At 36.4% G+C, this 22,851-nt stretch overlaps 1 long non-coding RNA gene across 1 annotated transcript; it reads right to left on the minus strand.

Annotated features, from left to right (window-relative positions):
• Positions 1 to 21,732: 21,732 nt before the first annotated feature.
• On the minus strand, positions 21,733 to 22,753 carry LOC149926288 (uncharacterized). The gene is made up of 3 exons (XR_016473944.1): positions 22,663 to 22,753; positions 22,535 to 22,587; positions 21,733 to 22,397 (listed from the first exon to the last, which is right to left on the minus strand). It is a non-coding gene; the product is annotated as an uncharacterized LOC149926288 (long non-coding RNA).
• Between the last annotated feature and the right edge of the window lie 98 nt (positions 22,754 to 22,851).

Genomic DNA, 22,851 nt, shown 5'->3' on the forward strand with positions numbered 1-22,851 from the left:
GAACTATGGTTTCTGTCGTTGCGTATGGTGAATTGCAAACAGTTAAAATTTGAGCTAAGTGAGTAAAATTAGTCAAATATTCCTGGGATGCCTCATCAATTTTTTCTACAAGAATGAGTGGCAATACTTTTATAAAAGTCATGCAAGATGCGGCAGAAATATTTAATGACCCGTTTGCAGAAAGAATAGAACTTTCTATGATAGGTGGCTTGGACTTGATTTCAAGATAATGGTACTTGAAATTGCTTAGTGCATTATTTAACCACTCTAAATTGAAAAAATTGGCTTCAGAAATTAGGTGCGATTAAATAGCCTTACTCTCGACAAGCACAACACCTTCTAACAAGACATGCATCGGGTCATGTGTAGCAACACTTAAATCCATATCTTGTTTATCAAATAATGGGGACCGGATATTAATGCCGTATTCTGCACTCCATTCATCACGCGCCTTTTTTATTTAATTTCTACAAGAATTTCGCACAATTCTAGATGGTCTTCAGTTGTGCGTAATGTAAAAGCTTCTTCTTTAAAATTTTGGAACACCTGTGGCTTAGTCCCGTGACAAGTTCTACAGCATTTACGGGCAAAAGAAACCCCTTCCTTAAAACCCCATAACTGATTGGAAGCGGGAGTATCTGCAGGGGTTCCGAATAACATGGCAGTCACTTCTTATGGTAACCAATCGATTTCAAGGCATAAATCTAAACCACTACGAAGCTCATTCATAGTCTGAATAAAATCTATTAAAATATGTATCATGCCAAATTTCTTAATATAAGAAGACTTCACAATAGCAAGAAGCTGCTTCGTGTACAATTTTGACCTAAACATAGGTGGAATATTGGCTATTTCATAACTAAAAAATGTAAGCTTGTGAATTTTTCTATTCATGCCGATGGGATTTACCGTTTCAACGTCGTCAACATTCAAAAAAAGTTGAAGGCAAAATGCACTAGCTAATCTTTGATTTTTATAAAAACTTCCAGAACACCAATCTCTCATTATGTCATCTTGGCTATGATGGGAATGAGTTATCCAGTACTTAGCATCTGGTATAGAAATCAGGAACTTGTAAAATAGGAATACTATTGCCCCAGCAAGGTTGAGGTTTTAATTTTCCTTTTTGTACCACAGGCATTCTACCCATGAACATATGTTCTGGTGTTAATAGATTAAAATTTGTTTAAAAAACGTTTTTATCAGTGCATCGGTTATCAAGGAAAAAGTTCTCTTTGAAATCAAACCAGTCACAAATAATGGGTCAGATAACATTTTTCCATCTTCACTAGAAACGTTTCTCAAATTAAAGCGAATAAAAACTCCCAAGGCTCTAAAGATCTCGCTAAACTCTTCAACAACACAGTCAATACTTTTCTTGCTAAATCCAAACTTTGCCTCGAGTTTAAGCAAAAAGTATCCAACAACCTTCTTTAATTCATGAAATTTGTTTTCTGGGTTCGGAGCATTATTAACATTTCACCAAAATCTCCATCCATAGAATCATCCGTACTATCATAAATCGGATCATTAAAATTACTTTCATGTACTTCCTCAACAACTTCCTCATTTATGTTATGCTCGATATCATGGTTTTTATGGTATTGGGAACCATGTCTTTTAAAGCAGCTATAACTTTTTGATACATAAGGACAAAATTTGTATTTCACCATAAAGAAAGGTTCATTTTGGTGGTGCTTTATGCAATGAAAACTCAATTCATTAGCGCTTCTTCCTGAATAGTTACACGAACTGTTATCAAAATTAGCCATTTCGATTATCCAGCATTTAACAGTCAGGAACCAGCCATTCATAAAAAATAGGGTAATCAAAGAATTCATACAAAAAAACTACTAGGTTGAATATAAATATATACACAAATTTCATTAAAAAACTATTTTTTTGGGGAGGGGGAAGTGATAGTATTGGGCTTTACTTCTGTCAAAATCACCTAACAAATTTTGAAATATAGGAGCATACTGAACTAGTGCTTCCAACGGCCACCTGACGGAACACAGTTACTCAGATCAGGTTATTTATTACATCGCTGACCCAGATAACTGATCTGATAAATGTCAGTTAGCTGACCCTGTCAATATGATAATAAAAATATTATCATCCGACTGAAGCTGCACAAATAATATACACGTGTTGCACTCTGCACAACATGCGTAGAGATGAAGAGCATAGGGAGGAGAATGATATATTTACGGATACAGAGTCATCTAGTGACGGTGACACAGATGAGGAGGATTTAAACGGTGATAGAAGAATGGCAATGCCGTTAAGACTAAGGAGAATACAAATTAGAAGGGAAAGGAGCGCTTTGGTGCTGGATGTTCCGGAGTATATACATACACCAAATGAAACTTGGCTCCAATGAGGACTAATGGTCCGGGATCATCTCATACGAAGAATTCTATAGTGTGCTGTAGGCTATTTTTGTAATAATAAGAAAGAGTACAGCAGTAAAAAGACGTATTCAAATCAAATAATTATTAATTTCAGTTTTAACCCCAAATTGAGGAAGCGTTAAAAGTGATTGGCAATAGACGAGTAAATAACACCGCTTTCCATTTGAAATATTTTTAACGAACTTCCGAGGGAATTGTGGGTAGGAAAGGAGAACCTGATTGGCTTTTACGGGAGTCTGCGCAGAACGTAAATTATACTACTTGTACACTTTTACAAAATGTTCCGGCGAAGTGGCGGTTCAGTGTTCCACATCTTAAACTAATTTATTTAAATATTGAGTGTTAATGATTAAAAAGGTTTCGAAAAAAGAAAAACGTAGTTTCTGCAGGTGAACTTAACAACTAAAAAAAAACATGGTATGATAATATTAAAATCTAAATTTAAAAATATTTTTCGGACAAGGCTTAATGCATCTTTCAATGTAGGTTTGCTTTGAAAGTGATTTTAAATGAAGATTTCAGTTTACCAAAAGGAAAGCTTTTACAACCTTTAAGGCAACACTTGGAACCACCCTGGAAACTCATTTAACAAAGCTAATTTAAACTAATTATATTTAATAATAGTAAAACGATAAGAGATCCTGCATGTATATCGTAATCCAAAAATAACAACATAAGCAGCCGACGTTCATAGACCAATGAAAATAGGTTTATAGTTGTAAAAATTAGCCGTAAGATGCCGCTACCATCACAAATATTACTGGATAACCCCCATTTTCTTCCCTCTGTTTCAAAATACCTTCTCCGTGAAAATTAAAGAAAAACTGGCAAACAATTTCTTTACTCGTCTATTAATGAGAATGATGAAGCTAATTGATTTGGTCTTTTCAATTTCATTGCGCTGTTGTAAAGCTGTTTCAATACCCTTTAAAATATAATTTTTATCATTGAAGGGTGCATTTTTTTCTTGTTCCATCTCTTTTAGAGTTTTTGTAGCTTTATCGAAGTTTTCAGTAACTTATGTTCGTTGGTTCCTTTCTAATGGGAAAATTATTTAATAACTAATATACTTCTTTTCCTAGTTTTTGTATTTGTTGATTCGTTGAGATCTTCATTTTCAATTTGGTGCTCTGTGCCTCCACCTTTAAACCATATCTCGATACAAATTAAAAATGATCCAGAAAAATCTTATAAAACGTATCTATTGGCTTTTGAAGTAATGGCATACCGTTGCTTGCTGAACCACTATCAACAGTACCTATTATTTCAATAGTTTCGTGATTTGTTGAGATAATTCTATTTGAAGAAGAGAGTAAATTATTATTAAATCTGGGATCCTCCGCTATTTATTCAGCTTCTTGTCCAACTACGGTATAACTATTTAATTCTTCAAAATGAGAAGATCCCACTACCTGAGGAGGCTTCAATGTATTGAATTTAAGTTTTGAATAACACAAAACGTAATTAAACATTAGTTAAATTTCATAAAGGTTAATTAAACTTTACCGCTTGAGCATCTCGTGGGTTTGAACCCAATCCTAATTCCATTACCTCAGATTTGCCCTCAATGCACTTATCTCCAATAACACTGAACAAACGTTTTTCTAAATCTGTTAATTTTAACGGACTTTTTCCCCTTCACCAGTGCCACGAGCTGCATTCTTTTTTGAAGCGGATTTTGACTTTGTTTCCGATTTACAGTCAGCCCATGACTTAAAATAACAATTTATCAAACCATAATTAATTTTCTTACAAACGACTTTACCAAACCTTCTTCCACAGCACCTAATCCATCCGTATTCAAAATCTCTTTTAATTCGGCCCATAATCTATCTTGAGCCACTTTCTTAAATGTTGATGTTAACAAATCTTTAATTAAACCCTCAATTACTTATGGTTCTATTGTTTATAGGGTTATTATCTGTTCTTCTGATACTGATGTATACGTAAATGCCCCTTATTACCTTCACTCGTCATTCGTGCAAACTCGGCTTAAAAGAACTATGGATCATTTGTGGTTTGAAAACTACAATTCGTGCTGTACCGCTATACGAGTATTTGACCTGTATTAACGATAAAGTCATAAAAATATTGCCAGCGGTACATGCATTAACAGGTTGCGATACAACCAGCAAGATCGGCATGAAAAGTTCAGCCTTGAAAGTAGCGTTGTCGAATAGTCCTGATTACTTGTTGTATTTCGGAAAAACGGAACTCACAGATTCCGTGATAAAAAAAGCCAAAACATTTCTTTTGCGCGTACTAAGATCAAATGAAGAAACATTCGACAGCTTCCGTTATCAAAAGTATCATCGAATGAAGTGTAAAATGGACTTTGAGAAACTACCCCCAACGTCTTATAGTATAAAACTCCATATCAAACGGGCATATCTGCAATGCTATAAATGGGTCACTGTGCTGCAAAGCCTTCCTAATTTAGATCCAGTTCAGTTTGGGTACAGCAATTCAGACGAAGGTCTTATACCAATTATAACTACTGATGTCGAACCAAATGATTTTGTTTTACCGTGTCCGTGTCAAAAATGAGCAAGGAACACTGTTTGCATTTGTAGAAATGCTTATGTACCTTGTTGTACGTTCTGCAAATGCAATGTCTTTAAAAGCTGTAACCGAAAGTGGCAGTAACCATTAATTTTTTTTAATAAATTTAGAAAATGTCTCACTTTTATGTTCATCAAATTATCTTAGGCACAATTTCTTATATCACTTGAATTAAAAATACTACAACTCCAGTTTATTTTTTTCCTCGCTGAATTAATAGTCGATTTTCACGTTTGAAAATGCGAATTGTAGATTAAAAACAGGGCTTTTCTACCATATTTTTCAGATTTATGGGACTCAACGTCACTGAAGGTCCCTGTAGAAGACGAAATGGTTGAGAAGACCGTTCTTTTAGGATAACTAAAATCGCGCCGACATACGCTTTCATGACAGTAAAAGAATCCAACGCTACTTCATCATCAACACTTAAACGGTTAATTTCACATTAAAAAGTTTAATTTGCGTAGATTAGCATTAAAAGTCTAGCTTTCCTGCTAAATTATACTTCTTTTAAAGGCCATATAAGCCCCGTTAATACATAAACAATTATCGACCAGATAATGTAATTCGCACATAATCCGCAAACGATCTTAACGCAGTATGCAACTTCCAAGTACTGAAAGGGAATGATTTCCATCACCAGCTAATTTTTGATAGCCTTACAATAAATTTAAACTTGTTCATCGTGAAATTAACGCTTACCTCGGCGAAATAACGACAAATTATTTGATCGGAACTTTAAAACGATTCTTATACACAATCGCTTCGTTTCATAAAGTAGATATTTTAAAATTTGAGGTGAAAAACGCTAGTATTGATCACTACCACCGTAATTGATAGTATCCCAGTAGTCAATGTGGCAACAAAGACAAACTAGTAGTGTTTCGTCTATGTAAGCGACGTACGTATATAGGGCTTTCTAAAACTGAATATTAATTTGGTCTAAAGATAACAATAAATACGATTGAAGAGGTAAAAAAGACCAACAACGTTTAGGGAATCTAAAATATACTAATTTATGAAATTAAACCGATACGCGGTATTTCGGCCGTTAGGCCTTCAAGGCGAAAGTGCAAATTCAGACTAACTTACGGAATGTTTTAAAAATAAAAACACGCGACAACAAAACGCTATGGTGAAACTTATTCGCCTATAAAAGGTGCAATTAGGCATTTTCTAGAAGTGTTCCACATTTTATTCGTGTCCAATCCTAGCAATGTACATGAAAATGAAGATGGTATCCCATAATTTTCATGAACTTCAAATAATCATCACGATAAACGCCGCGGAAATGCATTTGCACCGCCACCCCCGACAATCGGTGGTAAATAGTTATTACTTAGGGTATGGCTATTTACCCTCGAAAATTGAGGGTAAATAGTCTGAACCGCGCGGCGGATGCTATTTACTCCCGACTTTCGGTGCTAGGGGTAATTAGCATCCGCCGCGCGGCTCAGACTATTTACCCCCAATTTTCGGGGGTACCTCGTTTTCGGTGGTAAATAGACTTGCTAGCGCGGTCAGTGCTATTTACCACCGAAAAAAATGATACCCCGATTTTCGGTAGTAAATAGGCTGCTTCTTAATCAATGTTATCATCTTTCACTTCAGGGGACCTAACCTAACCCCTGATTGTCGGGGGTAAATAGACACGCCGATTTTTTCCGGCGTTTATGTCTGTAAGGATAGTTTCAAAAAAAATGTTATTGAAAAGCTTTGAACAAAAAAAAACAAAAAAAGACACAACGCAAATAAAGGGCGGTAACACGCCCTCTTCCAAAAAAACAAAAGCCACAAACGAAATCACTAAAAAAGGGACAAAACAATATAAAAAAACTTCCTCGCGCAGTTTGGGCGGGGGGGGGGGGGGCGACGAAAGCGTCGTCAGAATCGCTGCCGCTGCACTCTTATTTCATCATTTTGCCTTTGTTTTAAATTGTAGTTTTGTTTGTTTCGGGTGTCGTCGCCTCCACCTCCGACGCGGGAGAAGGAGGAGGAGGCGAGGAGAACGTCTGGAACCCCTCCCCCAAACGCCGCAAAAAAAACAAAACAAAAATTTATTCTGTAAACCCCACCTGGCCAAATAAAATTTATATACAGCGAACCCACACCTGGTCCTTACGACAGCCACGGCGGACAAGGCGCCAGCGGCGTCATCCCGCCGCGAACGGGTCGGATCGTTGTGGCCCTCAGCGATTTTTTTTTTAATTTATTGATGCTATATTAAATATTTATTTGATTACAAATATTTTATACATCTCCCCACTGGTCACATGAGCAACATTGCTCGTGCGTGACCGGGGAATATGAGATTAAATTTTAGATTTAGTTTCTTATTGCATACACATTAAATTTTCCAGTTAAAGCGGGCATTACAATTAGAAGTACATAAAATTATATACCTTTTGAATTCCAAACTCAATTAACCAGTCATTTATAATTTTTTTGATTTTTAGAGTCGATTTACATCAAGTTTATTATATAGTTTTTGACCTAAATAAATTACGTGTTTTTGACCGATAAAATTTATATATTCTTACGTTTGCTAAATTTAAGTTTTCAACACTTCTAGTATTATAGTTTATATTTTGTGGCACCCTAAGATCCCTTAATTTAAACACATGCATTAAAATAATTTTCGAGTAAATTTGTCGTAGCGTGAACACTTAAAGTCAGCGTATAAAGCTAAACTATAAGCCAAATAGTCCCTTTTTAAACAAATTCGAATAATTTTTCTTTGCATTATTTCCAAACCCTCTATATGAATCTTAAAGGTACCACCCCATCCTATAATTCCATAGGATATAACAGATTTTTAGTCATTTCAAAGATAAAAAGTTTAGCATTTCATAGAATCTTGGTATACACATTCTAATTTTTTGGATCAAATTGTTCAAATGTATGTCCCATTTCAAGTGTTGATCAATTATAACACGTAAGTATTTAATATTGGAAACTCGTTCAAATTTTAAACATTCATTACTACAGTTAGAACAATTTTCAGTATAATGAATTCTGGGATTTAGATCTGGCATTAAGGAACATCTACTCGAAAAACATATATATTTTGTTTTTTCCACATTTAAGGTCAAAAGATTATCATTTAGGAAGCCATATACTTTTGTTATAACTTTCTGAGTTATTTGAAATACACTTTTCCAAGAGTCAGACCAAAATAATAAAATAGTGTCGTCAGCAAAAGACACTATCTTACCGTTAATATTAAGAAAACATAGGTGCACCTATCGTTTATATAAATTAAAAATAAAACAGGACCTAATACAGTCCCTTTTGGAATACATTTTTTGGGTCATAATTATTTTGTTGGATTTTATCTATAAAATAATTATACTTAGTTGTACTAATCAGTGAATATAGTCTATTTCTATATAATTTTGCAAATTGTTTAAGGACTGAATTAAACGGTTCATTTTTAAATTTCTTAGCCATACTATCTCTTGTCCTTATTGAATTAATTAAAGATGGGGTTATCCAGGGTTTTAACTTCTGCTTTTTATGGGAATATGACGTAACAGTTTTTATAGTGGCGGAATCAATATACTTTTTTTAAGATTACAACAAATTCAGCTGATGCCAAGTTGGCGTCTGTTTTTATCAATACATTTTGCTATATTTATTTTCAAGATATTAAAATTTATAGTTTCAATGGTTTTAGCAATTTTATTTTTATAGTAGTATGGCTTGGATTACAATGAAGATAGCATAGTGGTCTGTAATGTTAGTCTCTAGAATATAGGAATTTATATTATTAATATCATTTTTTCTTCTAAAAAAATGATCAATACATTACAACGGATGGAGCTTAAAATTCCCGCCATCCGTTGCAATCGAAGTTAAGAAACCGCTCCTACCAGATGTCGCCGCCGCCGCCGCAAAAGAACATAGTTTTTTTATTAGTTTATTTTTTATATTGGATTTCCCTAATATATAAAAGGGACTTTGAGTTTTAAACGCAAAAGAGAAGCGTGGAAATTGAGAGCGAAAGATTTTAACAGAGGCGCGGGGACATGGAGTATTTGGTGAGATAAAGGACTTAATTGAAATTTATTATAATACTTTATTTGATTTTGTTTATTTAAGAATTTGTTAAATAAGAAATAAATTGTTTAATATATTTATTGGTGAAATTGATTCTTCCACCTACACTACCAAAGGCTTAGATTTATGTTCCGTCACGCACGTTGATTAACCGAGGGTTAATCTCGAATATAGCTGGTGGAGGTTCACTGTCTCTGTATATTACGTTGTGGTATCACAGGGAAGGGGACCGCCAACCGTTATACTGGCACCCGAACTGGGGCTCGAAATCCCCTGTCTTTCTAAAAATATATTGCTTTATTTTATTGCTATTGTCTGTGGAAGAATCACTTAAGTTAATTTTGTTAGTTAGCCTGAACTAATTGTTCGCCCTGACCTACACGGAATGGCACAATTTAATATGCACGATTTTGCGGCCGCAATGGCTCAGGCTTTTACAGCCGCTCAATGCCCACCGCGACCCCCGAAAGAATTATCCTTTTCCGGTAAAAATGGGGAAAATTTACGAGAATTTTTAACTGCGGTCGACGATTTTCGTAGAGTCTATCAATTAGCTGACGCTACCATCTTGAATTACATGCCCTTAATGCTAAAAGGAGGTGCGTTAGCATGGTATAGACAAGTAATATATCCTGATGTCGATAATACTACCCTACTCGATTTTATACAGGCTATTAGAGCCCACTATTTACCATATGACACCGAACGTCATCTTTTAAACGAGTTACGACAAGTTAGCCAGAAAGATGATGAACCCGTCACGGATTTTATAACTAGAGTGTTTAAATTAAATAACGGATTAATGACTCCCGAAACAGACGCCGAGTTAGCCGTCATTATTAAGAATAATGTTAAACCCGAGCTTCGTGCGCATCTTCTAGGGTTTACCTCAAATAACCTAGCCGCTTTGCGAACTCGGTGCGAAGCTCTCGAACGTACTCTCAAAGATCAAAAAAAGCCATCAACCCCTCACCCTCAAACATTTCGTTCGAATCCTAATAGTTCTAGCGCTTTTAATTCCTTCCGATCTAATAATACTTCTCGCCCATTCCAACCACGTTCTCATAATGGCATAAAATTTAATAATTATCATCCTGATTCGGGACAAAATCGTTTTTCACCTTCTCCAAGATCTTTCGGAACTCCTCGCACTTTTCAATCATCAAGGTCTAACAATTCTCGAAACCATTTCCCGCCGAGAACCACTCCGTCTGGTTCTCCGTTGGAGAATACAGCCAGAAATTATCAAGCAAACCAGGTTAAATGTTTTAATTGTACGGGTATTGGCCATTATTCAAGGGATTGCCCAACGCCACGTTCGGGAAACGCCGAGCCGGGCCGCGAAGAGGGAACGCGTCGGTCCGATCAGGGGGCGCAACCCAGAATAAGTTCCCGTACCAATTAGGTCTAATAAACAGACATCGTCAAAATCCCGTTGGGATTAAAATACAATACAGTCACGGGGAATATGTGACTAGGCTTGACTCTGGAGCGGACGTCTCCTTCATAAGTCTCGCTCAGTGGCATAAACTCCACAGCCCCGACCAATTACCCTCTAATTTACAACAGGACGGCGACCAAGTCGAGTGTATTATGTTGGGAGATGGGAAATATACGTTTACGCGAGGTTCTGAAATTATACCTTTCAAAATCGGCAATGTTTATTTTAGTCATGAATTTCATATAGTGCCCTCACTATTGTGCGATTTCATTTTAGGACATGATTTTTTATCTCAACACTCAGCTATGTTAGATTTTAAAAATAACACTTGTCTAATAAATAAAGCCAGAGTTCCTTTTAGTACCGAAAACTCTAGAAACAAACCTACCCCTATAAATGTTGAAATAATAGACCAGGTTATTCAAAAGTCAAATCTCTCCGTCCGTCGAGCTCAGGAGCTTCGCTCCTTATTCTTTAATTACCCTGAAGTTTTTAGTGAAAAAGAGGGACGGACTAACCTCGTTTTTCATGAGATTAAAACGGAAAATAAAATACCAATAAAAAGCCGTCCCTATAGAGTAAGCGACGAAAAAAACAAACTAATCGAAGATCATGTTAAGGAAATGTTACGTTGTAACATTATCCGACCGTCTCTAAGTCCTTGGTCTAGCCCGGTCGTGTTAGTATACCAGCCTAATAGAGGAAATAAAGTTAGATTTTGTGTCGATTATCGTCGTCTCAATAAAATTACAGTAAAAGATCCTTATCCTCTACCTCATATCGAGGATATGTTAACCCGAATGAAAAAGGGTCGATTCATTACGGCCTTAGATCTCCGCTCGGGATATTGGCAGATCCAAATGCACCCTAATAGCATCCCTAAGACCGCATTCGTCACAAGCTCTGGTAAATACGAATTTAACGTTTTACCCTTTGGTCTTATGAACGCCCCTAGTACCTTCCAACGATTAGTCGATGAACTATTCCGCGATGGTAAGGAATTTGATCTCTGTGTCTATCTTGATGATATTCTAATAGTGTCAGAAACTTGGGAAGATCATATTAAAGCTATAGAATACGCGTTAGGTCAACTTCGAAACGCCGGTCTCACTATTAAAGTTGAAAAATGTCAGTTTGCTTTAAAAGAAGCTAAGATACTTGGGCATATTGTCAATGAGACAGGCATTCATGTTGATCGGTCACGGTTCGAAGCCATAGAAAAATTTCCTAGGCCGACTAATATTAAACAACTACAAAGATTCCTGGGACTCATGGGCTGGCATTCTAGGTTTATACCGAAATTTTCCTTATTAGCCGAACCCTTGCATAGGTTAAAAAGAAAGGACGTTCCCTTCCGTTGGGAGGATGAACAACAACGCTCCTTTGAACTTCTTAAGGAATCACTGCATAAAGCTGGTCCCTTGGCTACATTTGAACCTAGTGAATCTTGTATTGTTACAACGGATTCTAGTGATCTTGGGCTAGGATGTATGCTATCCCAAATGCAAGATAATGTCGAAGTTCCTTTAGCGTACGCAAGTCGTCTTTTAAATGACGCCGAACGGAAATATACTACGACCGAGAAAGAATGCTTGGCGATTCACTGGGCCATCAAAAGGTTCCGTCCGTATTTGGAATCTAAACCTTTTACAGTTATAACCGACCACAAATCATTGCAGTGGCTTTTTAATGTGAAGGACCCCAACGCGCGGTTAGTCCGTTGGGCTATGTTCTTACAAACTTTTAATTTCCAAATAGTTTACAAGAAAGGTGTCGAGAATGTTGTGGCAGATGCATTATCTCGAGCCCCTCTAAACTTAGCTCCGATGGAGCTTCGTTCTACTTCACAGATAGATGATGAGGACAGTTTAGTATTACCACCTGCCCCTCATTCTATGTTTTATACTTTCTCACTCAATGACGTTAGTCGTACTCAAACACAAGACCCTGAGTGCGTAGCTATTCGAAATCAGTTAAATAACAATGATCCAAAGGCTCTTTCTAAATTCGCAATTATCGATTCAATCCTTTACCGTAAGGCCTTTGAAAATCAACCCCAGAAAATATATCTTCCCCAATGTCTTCGGCAAGACGCTCTTCGACTGTTACATGACCATCCAACATCAGCCCATAGAGGTCGTGATAAAACTATCCTGAAGCTACGCCATCGTTATTTTTGGCCTACACTCCGTTCGGATGTGCAAAACTTTGTAAAGAATTGTCTTATTTGTCAACAGCATAAAGCCCGAAACAGTAGAGTGCCCGGATTAATGCAATCTACCACTTCCGTGGAACCATTTGATATGATAGGTGTAGATATTATGGGTCCCTTACCCCTTAGTCAAAAACAAAATCGTTTTCTCCTTGTATTCGTTGACTATTTTACAAAGTACGTCGAACTTGTGCCTATACGTCGGATTACGGCCGAAGTTTGCTGTAAACAGTTACGTGACTTCGTGCTCCGTTGGGGTGCGCCGCGAAAAATCTTCAGTGACCAGGGACGTCAATTTATATCCACATTGTGGGCCGACACTTGTCACCTTCTAAAAATTCGCCCCAAACATACAACTATTTACCATCCCCAGTCGAACCTAACTGAACGTCAAAATCGTGTCATTGGCGAAATGATCTCAATGTACGTGGGCAATAACCATCGGTTATGGGACGCTCACCTACCGTTTCTGCAATTCGCTATGAATACCGCGCCGCATTCCAGTACCGGCCATTCCCCTTTTTATTTAAACACTGGTAGAGAGCCTCGAATGCCATGGACCGTCGATGGCTCCCCTGATCCTATTTTAGACAACCACGACCGTTCCTTCCAACAACTACGTGAAGATCTCGCACATGCTAAGCAATTAATGTGTAAAGCTCAAGAACATCAGCGCCGATATTATGATATTCGTCGTGATGCCATTGAATATGAAGTTGGGACTCTTGTGTGGGCCGCAACCCACGAACTTTCCCAGGGCGCGCTGTATCATGCTGCCAAACTAACTCCGAAGTGGGAAGGCCCTCTCCGAATCATCCAGAAATTCTCACCCCTCGTCTATGACCTTGTCGACGCCGTCACTGGTGAACCCCGAGGCAAACGCAACATCGCCCAATTAAAATTGTATATTACCGACGCCTCTTTGGTCCCTGCTTCACCATCTTCAACCCCACCTCGCCCTGCCCCTACCGCCGACGATTTTCACGCTGGACTAGCGGCTGCTCCTTCTGATTCGTTATCTCGCCTTGTTGAGGGGGAGGAGGATCGCCTCGATCTCGAAGCTCCCTCAACGTCAGCCCGCCCGCAATACGTTCCAGCCCAAGAGGTCTATCATGATCCTGCTGTTTCCTCTCTTCCATTGGACGTTGACGAACTCTGTGATCATTCAGTCCCCCCACTTCAGCCGGAAGTTGAATTAGGTCCCGTCGCTAACGACGAGTTAATGGAAACGACTTTGGCTGACGTTCAAAATAACTATGACGAAACCCATAACGAAATAGTCTCCGAGACTATACCATTAGATACCAATCCCCTACTAACAACAGACCAAAATATGACGGATGAAGACCAGGAAATTCTTGAAAAACCATTCCGTTCTGGATGGATTAGAGAATTGTGCTCCCGAGCTACCGTTCGCGCTTCCGGTCCGAGTGTAGATATCTATTATTACCCCCCTGGCTCGTCTAAACGGCTTCGTTCGAGACCAGAAGTATCACGATTTCTGAAAGAACACCCCACCATCGACTTATCGGTGGACAATTTCTCGTTTCGCCGTATTCCCATTTCAAAACCCCCTTGGGAACGTCTAAGAGAGGCTAAGATCAAGACAGACTAGTTTTAATTATTATGTTTCCTTCCTTCCAGACACTATGTGCGACGCACCAAGTGCTCTTAAAGGTCGGTGACCGTACTACGAGAATGCCCGCTTTCCTGGATATCGGTATTCCTGTGGAAATATTAACTTCAGCAGCAGTTGTGAAATTAGACATAGAAGTACACCCTCCGTCGGAGGGCCTTCTTTGCTCTTTTTTCCACCGTTTTCCCGATTTCCCTGCCGACCAGTTCTTAGGAAGTGCTAAAGATATACAAATAGTTCTAGAGGGACAAACAGCGAAATTTCAGGAGATTGCCATCATTCCAGGAGCTGACATCGCCTTTCTGTTCGGCGCCCACGCTTTGGGAATATTTCAATTGCTATTTTGCCCTTGCCCTGTATGCCTCGCGACGACTGGTGGCCTACGATTTTTTCAAGCCTTCTCAACCGAAACGCACCATCGAGCTTCTATTGAACCAGTTGTATACACACCTCAAGGAACGCAGACCGTCGCTACACAGACAACTTTCCATAATGTACTAGTTCCATCTTCTGTGAACACGACTCCCTACTATGACCATACTGAGATGAACCAAAGTACCAGGTCACTTTTAGACGGATCCCCACTGGTTGATCTAACCACTCCTCCGGCCATCTTCGAGGATCTAATAGACTTTACTTCAAACGAATCTAACCAGGACGTATTATTAATTTATATTTCTGACGAGGAACCTTTTGACCTCAATGACGACTCCGTTACCGATTTCGACGAAATTTTGCTCACTTACGATGTCATCGACACCAAGGAAGAATCTTTACCCATAAAAGTGCAATTACATCAAAATGGCATGACCACCGTTTGGCCAGCAACGGCCACTAGGAAAGAAGTCACTGAATTTACAGCTTTCCGAAGGTTACCCAGTACATCACTTCCAACGCCCGTCAGTCAGGCCTCTTTGGAACCAGTCCTCGAGAAGGAAGTACCGCAAAGCAAAAAACTCGTCTATGGGATGAATCAAGACCCCACTAAGGACTACTCTCAAGCCCGATGTAAAAGATGCCTTTTTCGAGGACACATACAAAAGCATTGCCCTTATGCTACGTCGGACCTTCCAATGGTTCGTCAAAGAGCTCGTAGCAATATAAATCCATCAGATTAACGAAAGTGATATAAAAGAGCTACCAAAGTTTTTTCTTTTTGTGTTCCCTTACAAGCGAACCCTTCCTATGATTTCTTTCTTCCAATTGGGAGGAATACAACGGATGGAGCTTAAAATTCCCGCCATCCGTTGCAATCGAAGTTAAGAAACCGCTCCTACCAGATGTCGCCGCCGCCGCCGCAAAAGAACATAGTTTTTTTATTAGTTTATTTTTTATATTGGATTTCCCTAATATATAAAAGGGACTTTGAGTTTTAAACGCAAAAGAGAAGCGTGGAAATTGAGAGCGAAAGATTTTAACAGAGGCGCGGGGACATGGAGTATTTGGTGAGATAAAGGACTTAATTGAAATTTATTATAATACTTTATTTGATTTTGTTTATTTAAGAATTTGTTAAATAAGAAATAAATTGTTTAATATATTTATTGGTGAAATTGATTCTTCCACCTACACTACCAAAGGCTTAGATTTATGTTCCGTCACGCACGTTGATTAACCGAGGGTTAATCTCGAATATAGCTGGTGGAGGTTCACTGTCTCTGTATATTACGTTGTGGTATCACAGGGAAGGGGACCGCCAACCGTTATAACATGTTTTCGAGACACTTCGCGTTATGTTATTTATACATGAGACCAAACCATATTCCTGTAATATAGACAAATAATCTGAAACGTTTATATCATTATTGTCCAAAATGTCTACGTTAATATCGCCAATCCATATAATTTTTTCAGCGCGTGGTGTTTTTAGTTGTAGATTAAGGTTTTTTTTAAAAATTCAGTTACATTATAGCTAGGTGATCGGTAACATGCCATAATTTTATAAATTTCATTATTTGGTAACTTGATATTGATCACTTCCACAGTTGCAATTGACATAATTGAATTACTCTCAGTAAATGAGAGACCATGTTTGATATAAATTATAATTCCATCATTTCTTTTTTTATATTTAATAGAGCAAATTGAGTCATAACCCTCTAACGCATATATTTCCTTGTCTATAATTTCGAAAGTTTCTGTTAAGACAATAACATCGAAGGAAAAATCCAACGACTCTAAAAAAACTAATAATTCATCAAATTTTTTTTATACTGCGGATATTCAAATGAAATATCTTACAAATTTCCCGTTACAATTTGAGTATTTATGTTAGTATTAAAAAATTCATGTGAGTTATCAAACATACAAGAAAAAAAGGAAAAACAAATAAGCAAAGTAAAATATATTAAATTGATGCAAGGTCATTTAGTGATTGGATTTTTATAGCGTTTAAGTTGTCATCTTTACGTAAAAATATACGTCCATCTTTGATCCATACATATTTATAATTTTTGGACTTTGGCAATTGGTTTAGTCTCGTAAAATTTTTTTTATTCATTGGGGTTAGTTGTTCGTTAATATCACATTATTATTTTTTGTGAATTATTTTTATCACTTGCTATTATTTGTTTTTTTATTTTAAAATGTTTAATCCAATTATCTCGAATTCGTTTATTATTAAATTTAACTCGGATAATCGAAAATTTTCTGTAGTCTATAAATATCTACAATGGTTTTACTATCAAATACTATGACTATTTCATTTGCAACATTTTTTATTATATCGGCTAAATCTTCGTTTTTAGTTTGATCAATCCCAATTAGTTCTAAATTTAATTCTAGATTCTGTTGTTTAAGTTCATTAAAATTCAAATCATGTTCAAGTAGTTTCGCTTCTAGTTGCTGGTTTTTTAATTTCAGATCTTTATTATCATTTTTTATTAAATTTATTTCCTGACAAACCCCATTTAGTTTAACTCCGAACAGAAATTGATTGATGTCTCAATATCGTCTATTTTATTTAATTTCGCTTCAATTTCTGTTATTTTATTAACCTTTGTTTGTATCTCATCCAATGTATTTAATTTATTCATAATGTAGCTTACGTTTCGCATCAGGGTCTGTAGATCCGTAGCTGTTGGTTCTTCAGAAGCAGTATTAGCATTTCACATTTCCACACTGATTTACGAGCACCTAATTTTCTTAAATTCTCTTCTGTTTTCACAGTGGTACAAGTTACATGGTTGTATTCATTACAAGATGTACATTCAATAGTATCTTTTGCGTTTGTTAAAGTCGTACGACATTTATGACATAATGATTAGAGACGTGATTAGAGAGCGTAAAAATTTGCGACTGTTCTCCCCGCTTCAAAAAATAATATTGATATATAAATATCAATCTTTTCCGAACCAAACCCACCCCGGTTATATTGTAGCTTAAAATAAGTTAACTCATAAATGGGAGTAGGAACTTCTATATTGATGGCGAATGTTATTTTAATAACGTTCTCGGGCGTGTTGGCTGATGAATTTCGATTTAGTTACTACTTCCATTAATATTTGACTACATACCATTGCAGACCCTGAAGAGTGCTTCGTAAGCGATTGTCTTCTGAATAAAATCTTTGAGAATATGTCTGACGAGCAACCATATGTAAGTAGATATCTTTTTGTTCGAACGGAAAGTTTCCCTACTTGACTTTTTTTCACTTCTCAGCAGCGAATTTCTCACGGAAATCCGTAAGTGGCTTCTCTGAAGATCAGTTATGATAAGAGCCTGAAAAATCAACAAACGTTGTTGTTGAACATTCGACGAATGCAACCTTACTTTTTTTGTTTCTTAATTTGCCCCAAATTGAAACATAATATTATTTATTATTAAATCTAGTTAAATTTAAGAATTTTATAAGTTTTCAAAAAGCAGTTCTTTTTCTTTGACATCCCACCATTTTAAAATTACAAGATAACAAAGTTAATTGAGCTATTTTCCGAATATAAATATTCATGATTTTTATAATTTTTACATTTTTGACGGGTTTTCTCGTATTAAATTAATTTTGAAATTATCTTGAAGATTTAAGAATTGTTTACTCTATAGATAACTCATGGTGCAAATATGGATTCTAAGACTTATTTTCTAAAGAATGGGTCTAATCTGTGTACACATTTAGCTAACGAAACTAATTTCATATTCGAGGTAAATATTCCGAACATTTTTTTCCACCTTTGTCAAGGCACAATGATAGATTGTTTTTCGCCGTTGTCGAGCAGACCAAGATAGCTATAGATTATTTAGTTATCTTAGTAAATAAAATATCTAGTACTCAAAAGGAAAAACCTAAAATCGAATAACGATACGTCAGCTCTTAGATAGTTGTATCTATCGCCGAACACTGCAATTTATTTTCCTCTATTGTGAATATTTAAAAAGGTCACCAAGCTTATTTGAAAGTTTGTAAACTTATGATTTTTAGAATAATTAAATAAGTTAAATTTATAAAGGGGAAAACTGCGAATGTCACGTTGTATGCCATTTTTGGCTAACTTTTTTGTGGTTCTAGTAAACCTTAAACTTGATGAACAAATTCAAAACCATATATTTTTACATCCGTCGGCCATGACAAAGGCGTAAGTTGAAAAGATAGGTTAACGGATAATTATAAAAGTATTCAAAATAAGCGTCACAATTAATTCATCGTACTTAACACGAATATCGCCTGAAAGATTCTGTATAGTATATATATCAGTTTGGACTGCACTTCTAAACACGTAACATGAATGAATTAAAAGCCGATGATAAGATCGTGTAGGTATTTACTCGCTTCTGGTTAAAGACTATTTATTTGAGCTTTACTCCACTCAATGCAGCGTGATGCTGAGGAGCTCCTTACCCCATCTAGTTGTTGAAAACGTAAAATATCATCTACAGAGTTTTCGCTTAGCTTTTATCTAAATGTAAAAATTAACTTTTTAAAGTTCCTAAATAAGCCGACTGAGCCAAGTAGTGTTCATTTTAGAAGTAGATAAACCAAAAATTATTTTATTTTTAAAACTGTCATTATAAAGCAACAACAATAAATTATTTCACATAATTACCTGTGTTTGCATCACAAAATAAGTGAGTGTTATTGAAAAATTGAGTTCCTGCTATTGCAGATTCAGAAAGCTGTTCCGTCCGCGATTCCTTACTGGACGTGCTTTTCTTTAAAGTTTATGAGGAGCAACAGTCTGTTATTAAAAAATTCATTGTCCAAAGGGTAGCAGTTTCTTCGAGTGATTTTTCCAACAGCAAACCCTGGATGAATATCTCGCTCTGGAGCCTAAAAAGTAATAAATCCGTACCTGCGGGATGGACATTTAGATTTGTCGTCGTCGCCGAAACTTTTCAATCGGCAGTTCAAAAGGAACTTGACATAATTCATAATATTATTTATTGAAGACAATACGCTAAAGAAGACGGTCATTTCTAAGAGACCGTTCACAAAATACGTATCTCGGTAAGGGGGAGGGATTGCAAAAACGTTTCTAAATGTTACGTCACATATAGTTTTCTACTGGAACGAAAATTAACAATAATTTTAACTTAGTCGTAATTTAGTACATGATTTTCTCATTTATAAAAGAATGATTAGTTTTCTAGAGGTAAGACTAACTAATTAAAACTTAATTTTAAGGATAATCATGTGGTTATATTTTAGGTGAGAGTTAATTTAGGGTGAGGATCTTTCCAATAGCTACTCTCGTTACTAGGGATGTGGGAGTAGAAATAGTTAATTTTTTGAGTTACGTAATTTGTGAACATCCCCATGTATAATTCAAATCGCGGCAAGATAATAAGTTTTCATTTTTTTCCGATAAACAGAATTTAAATTTCTCAATTTTGGCCTACCTCTCCGCTTTCGCGCGCTCGTGCGTTGAGTTGTGTACCAAATAGTTTATGTTCAAGTTGCGTTTTTCCGAGATAATTAGGACAAATATGGAAAGCATTCAGTTTGGAGTTAAATTTGGGGATGATGCGGTAAGGATAACCTTAGAAAACGGAGCTACAATCAAAACGTTGAAAACTTAAGAAATAAATCATGAAACAAATTGGTGGAACTAGGTGATCAATGTATATATCAGGTAAGAAAAACATTTAATACTATTAATATTGAAGTGTTCAGTTCCAAGAAGTTATGTAATCTGTAAGATGTAAGTCCAGTAAAATTTAACAACCGAGACATAATTCACATTAAACATTTTTATTATTATCTTTGATAATACTTAAAAAAACCTGGAGCATTTACCTATGGAAAAGTAACGAAATAATATAATAAAGAAAAAACAAAATATAAGTGATCAAAATTAATGTAATTTGGCAATTAACAAGACCTAGTACCGAACAATGTAATAGATTAGTGATTTAAAAAAAACTTGTGCAAAATGGAATAACGTTGTGAGTAGTGCTAATATAAATTACTGAAAATGGCTATAGTTATATATATATATATATATATATATATATAACTTCGGTAATACAATAAGAAATATGAGCAAGTCGGTATTCAAGGTATAATTCAAATGTATTATTTGCTATTTATTTACCACTGACCAATTAAAACTAGCATTTTTGTACTTCGGTTTATATTCGAAAACACGCTTATTGATGTACACAATTTATCCACCTAAAAATATATTTATCAAATATACCAGAATTAAAAAATTAACGTAAATTTATCATTATAGTGCCGGCTTTGTGATGAAAATGACTAAGTACTACAGTTCCAAAGAAGCACTTCAAGCTTTAAATTGGCCAACGCTAGAAAACCAACATTCATCCAGATTATATTCTTAACTATTTTCATAAAGGGAATTTATAACACAATTATAACACACGTGATAGAGATAGAACTTTTATAGAATGACAGGAAATAGAAGAAAAAAACCTATACCAAAAGAGTATAAAAGAAAACGGCATAAAAATATATTATGCCATCCCTGATAAAATTAAAAAATATAAAAAGTTACATAGTTTCATCAGAGAGTCAATTCAAAATTCTTGTATAGAATTTGTCAATTTGTTTTAATTTAATCTTAGACCATTTGTAAAGCAGTGTAACACTGAAAAGGATATCTAAATAGAAAGCTTTTAATATTATTTTAAATAGTATAGTTATGTATACATATATGGTTACTTTTTGACTTTTGGACTTCACATTCAAAGTCAAATAGAAAAAAAATTATTTGTTCCAAACAGCAAGGTAACAATGCTTTAAATCTCATTAATTCAACTTGGTAAGCTGGGACATCATCAATCTAAAAATAAATAAACCGGTAGATCCATGTCCTTCTTGATATTAATCACACAAAAGGGTACTCATATAATACTAAATTTTACTATAACGTTAAAATTAATATCAATGCAAGATAACATTTGTTTTATTCAAAGAATGATGATAAATAAAGATGAAATAGTTCGACCGAAAGTAAAGAAGTGGTGGTTGTAAAAAACATTACATAAAAAAGAAACGCTCAAAAAACACAAACAGAGACGTCACCTCGAAACAAAAGACGCCGCGGGTATCGGCAAGCGCGACGTAACTAGGGGGTCGGGGAACACAAGGTGCAGGTTTGCCGTTTATAATTTTATTTTCGCCGGGTGGGAGCCGAGGATTGCGAGGAAAAACGAACAAGAAATAAATACTTAAATCAAAACAGCGACGGCGCCTCAAGTCGGATTGGTATGTTTTTATAGGGCTAAGCATAATTGGCAATTCGTTATTGAATAAGACGTGTCGCAAACAAGAAAAAAGTTACATATAGTTTATTTTCCACACAGACAAAAAACCACCAAAAGGAAGTAAGGTAAACCGCGGAAGCCGAGAGTGGTGGGGAACAGCCGACGGCGACTGTCGAATGTTGCCCAATCCCCTAACGAAACAAGTAGAATAAGGACCAGTTGCGGGTTCGCTGTTAATAAATTTTATTTGGCCAGGTGGGGTTTACAGAACAATTTTTTTGTTTTTTGCGACGTTGGGGGGAGAGGATTCCAGACCAAACCCTTGATTCTGAGGGGCGACGACATTCACCGCCCCTCCTCCTCCTTCTCCCGCGTCGGAGGCGGCGGCGGCGACACCCAAAACAAACAAAACTACAATGTAAAACAAAACTTCGGTAAAGAATAACGAGTATAACAAATATACCAATCTGGAAACGACGACGGCGACGGCGCAGTTCCGTCGTTATAATTATTTCGTAATCGTCGCCGTCGTCAAAGATTTCAAATACCGGTCGTATAAGGTTTCGTCGTCGTCGTCCTCCTCCACTCCCTCTGGCGGCGGCTGCGTCACCCAAAACAAAAAACCACAAAGCTTCGAAAAGAATAACGAGTAAAGCAAATATAGCGTTATAATTACCTCGCAGACTTCATCCTCGTTGTCGTCGTCGTCGGTGACGAGGTCGATCCGGGGCACTTGGTGGTCTTCCTCCTCGCTGCTCATTATTTGCGGAATGTGATTTTGTCTAACGAAACCTCTCGCTTATGTACTCGATTGCTTATCTTATTTTTGGCTAAAGATAAGATACGGAGCCAATTTTTAGAGCCG

This window comes from Leiobunum rupestre, chromosome 9 (genome assembly GCF_980474605.1).
Source record: "Leiobunum rupestre chromosome 9, qqLeiRupe1.1.hap1, whole genome shotgun sequence".
In the NCBI taxonomy this organism is placed as follows: domain Eukaryota; kingdom Metazoa; phylum Arthropoda; class Arachnida; order Opiliones; family Sclerosomatidae; genus Leiobunum; species Leiobunum rupestre.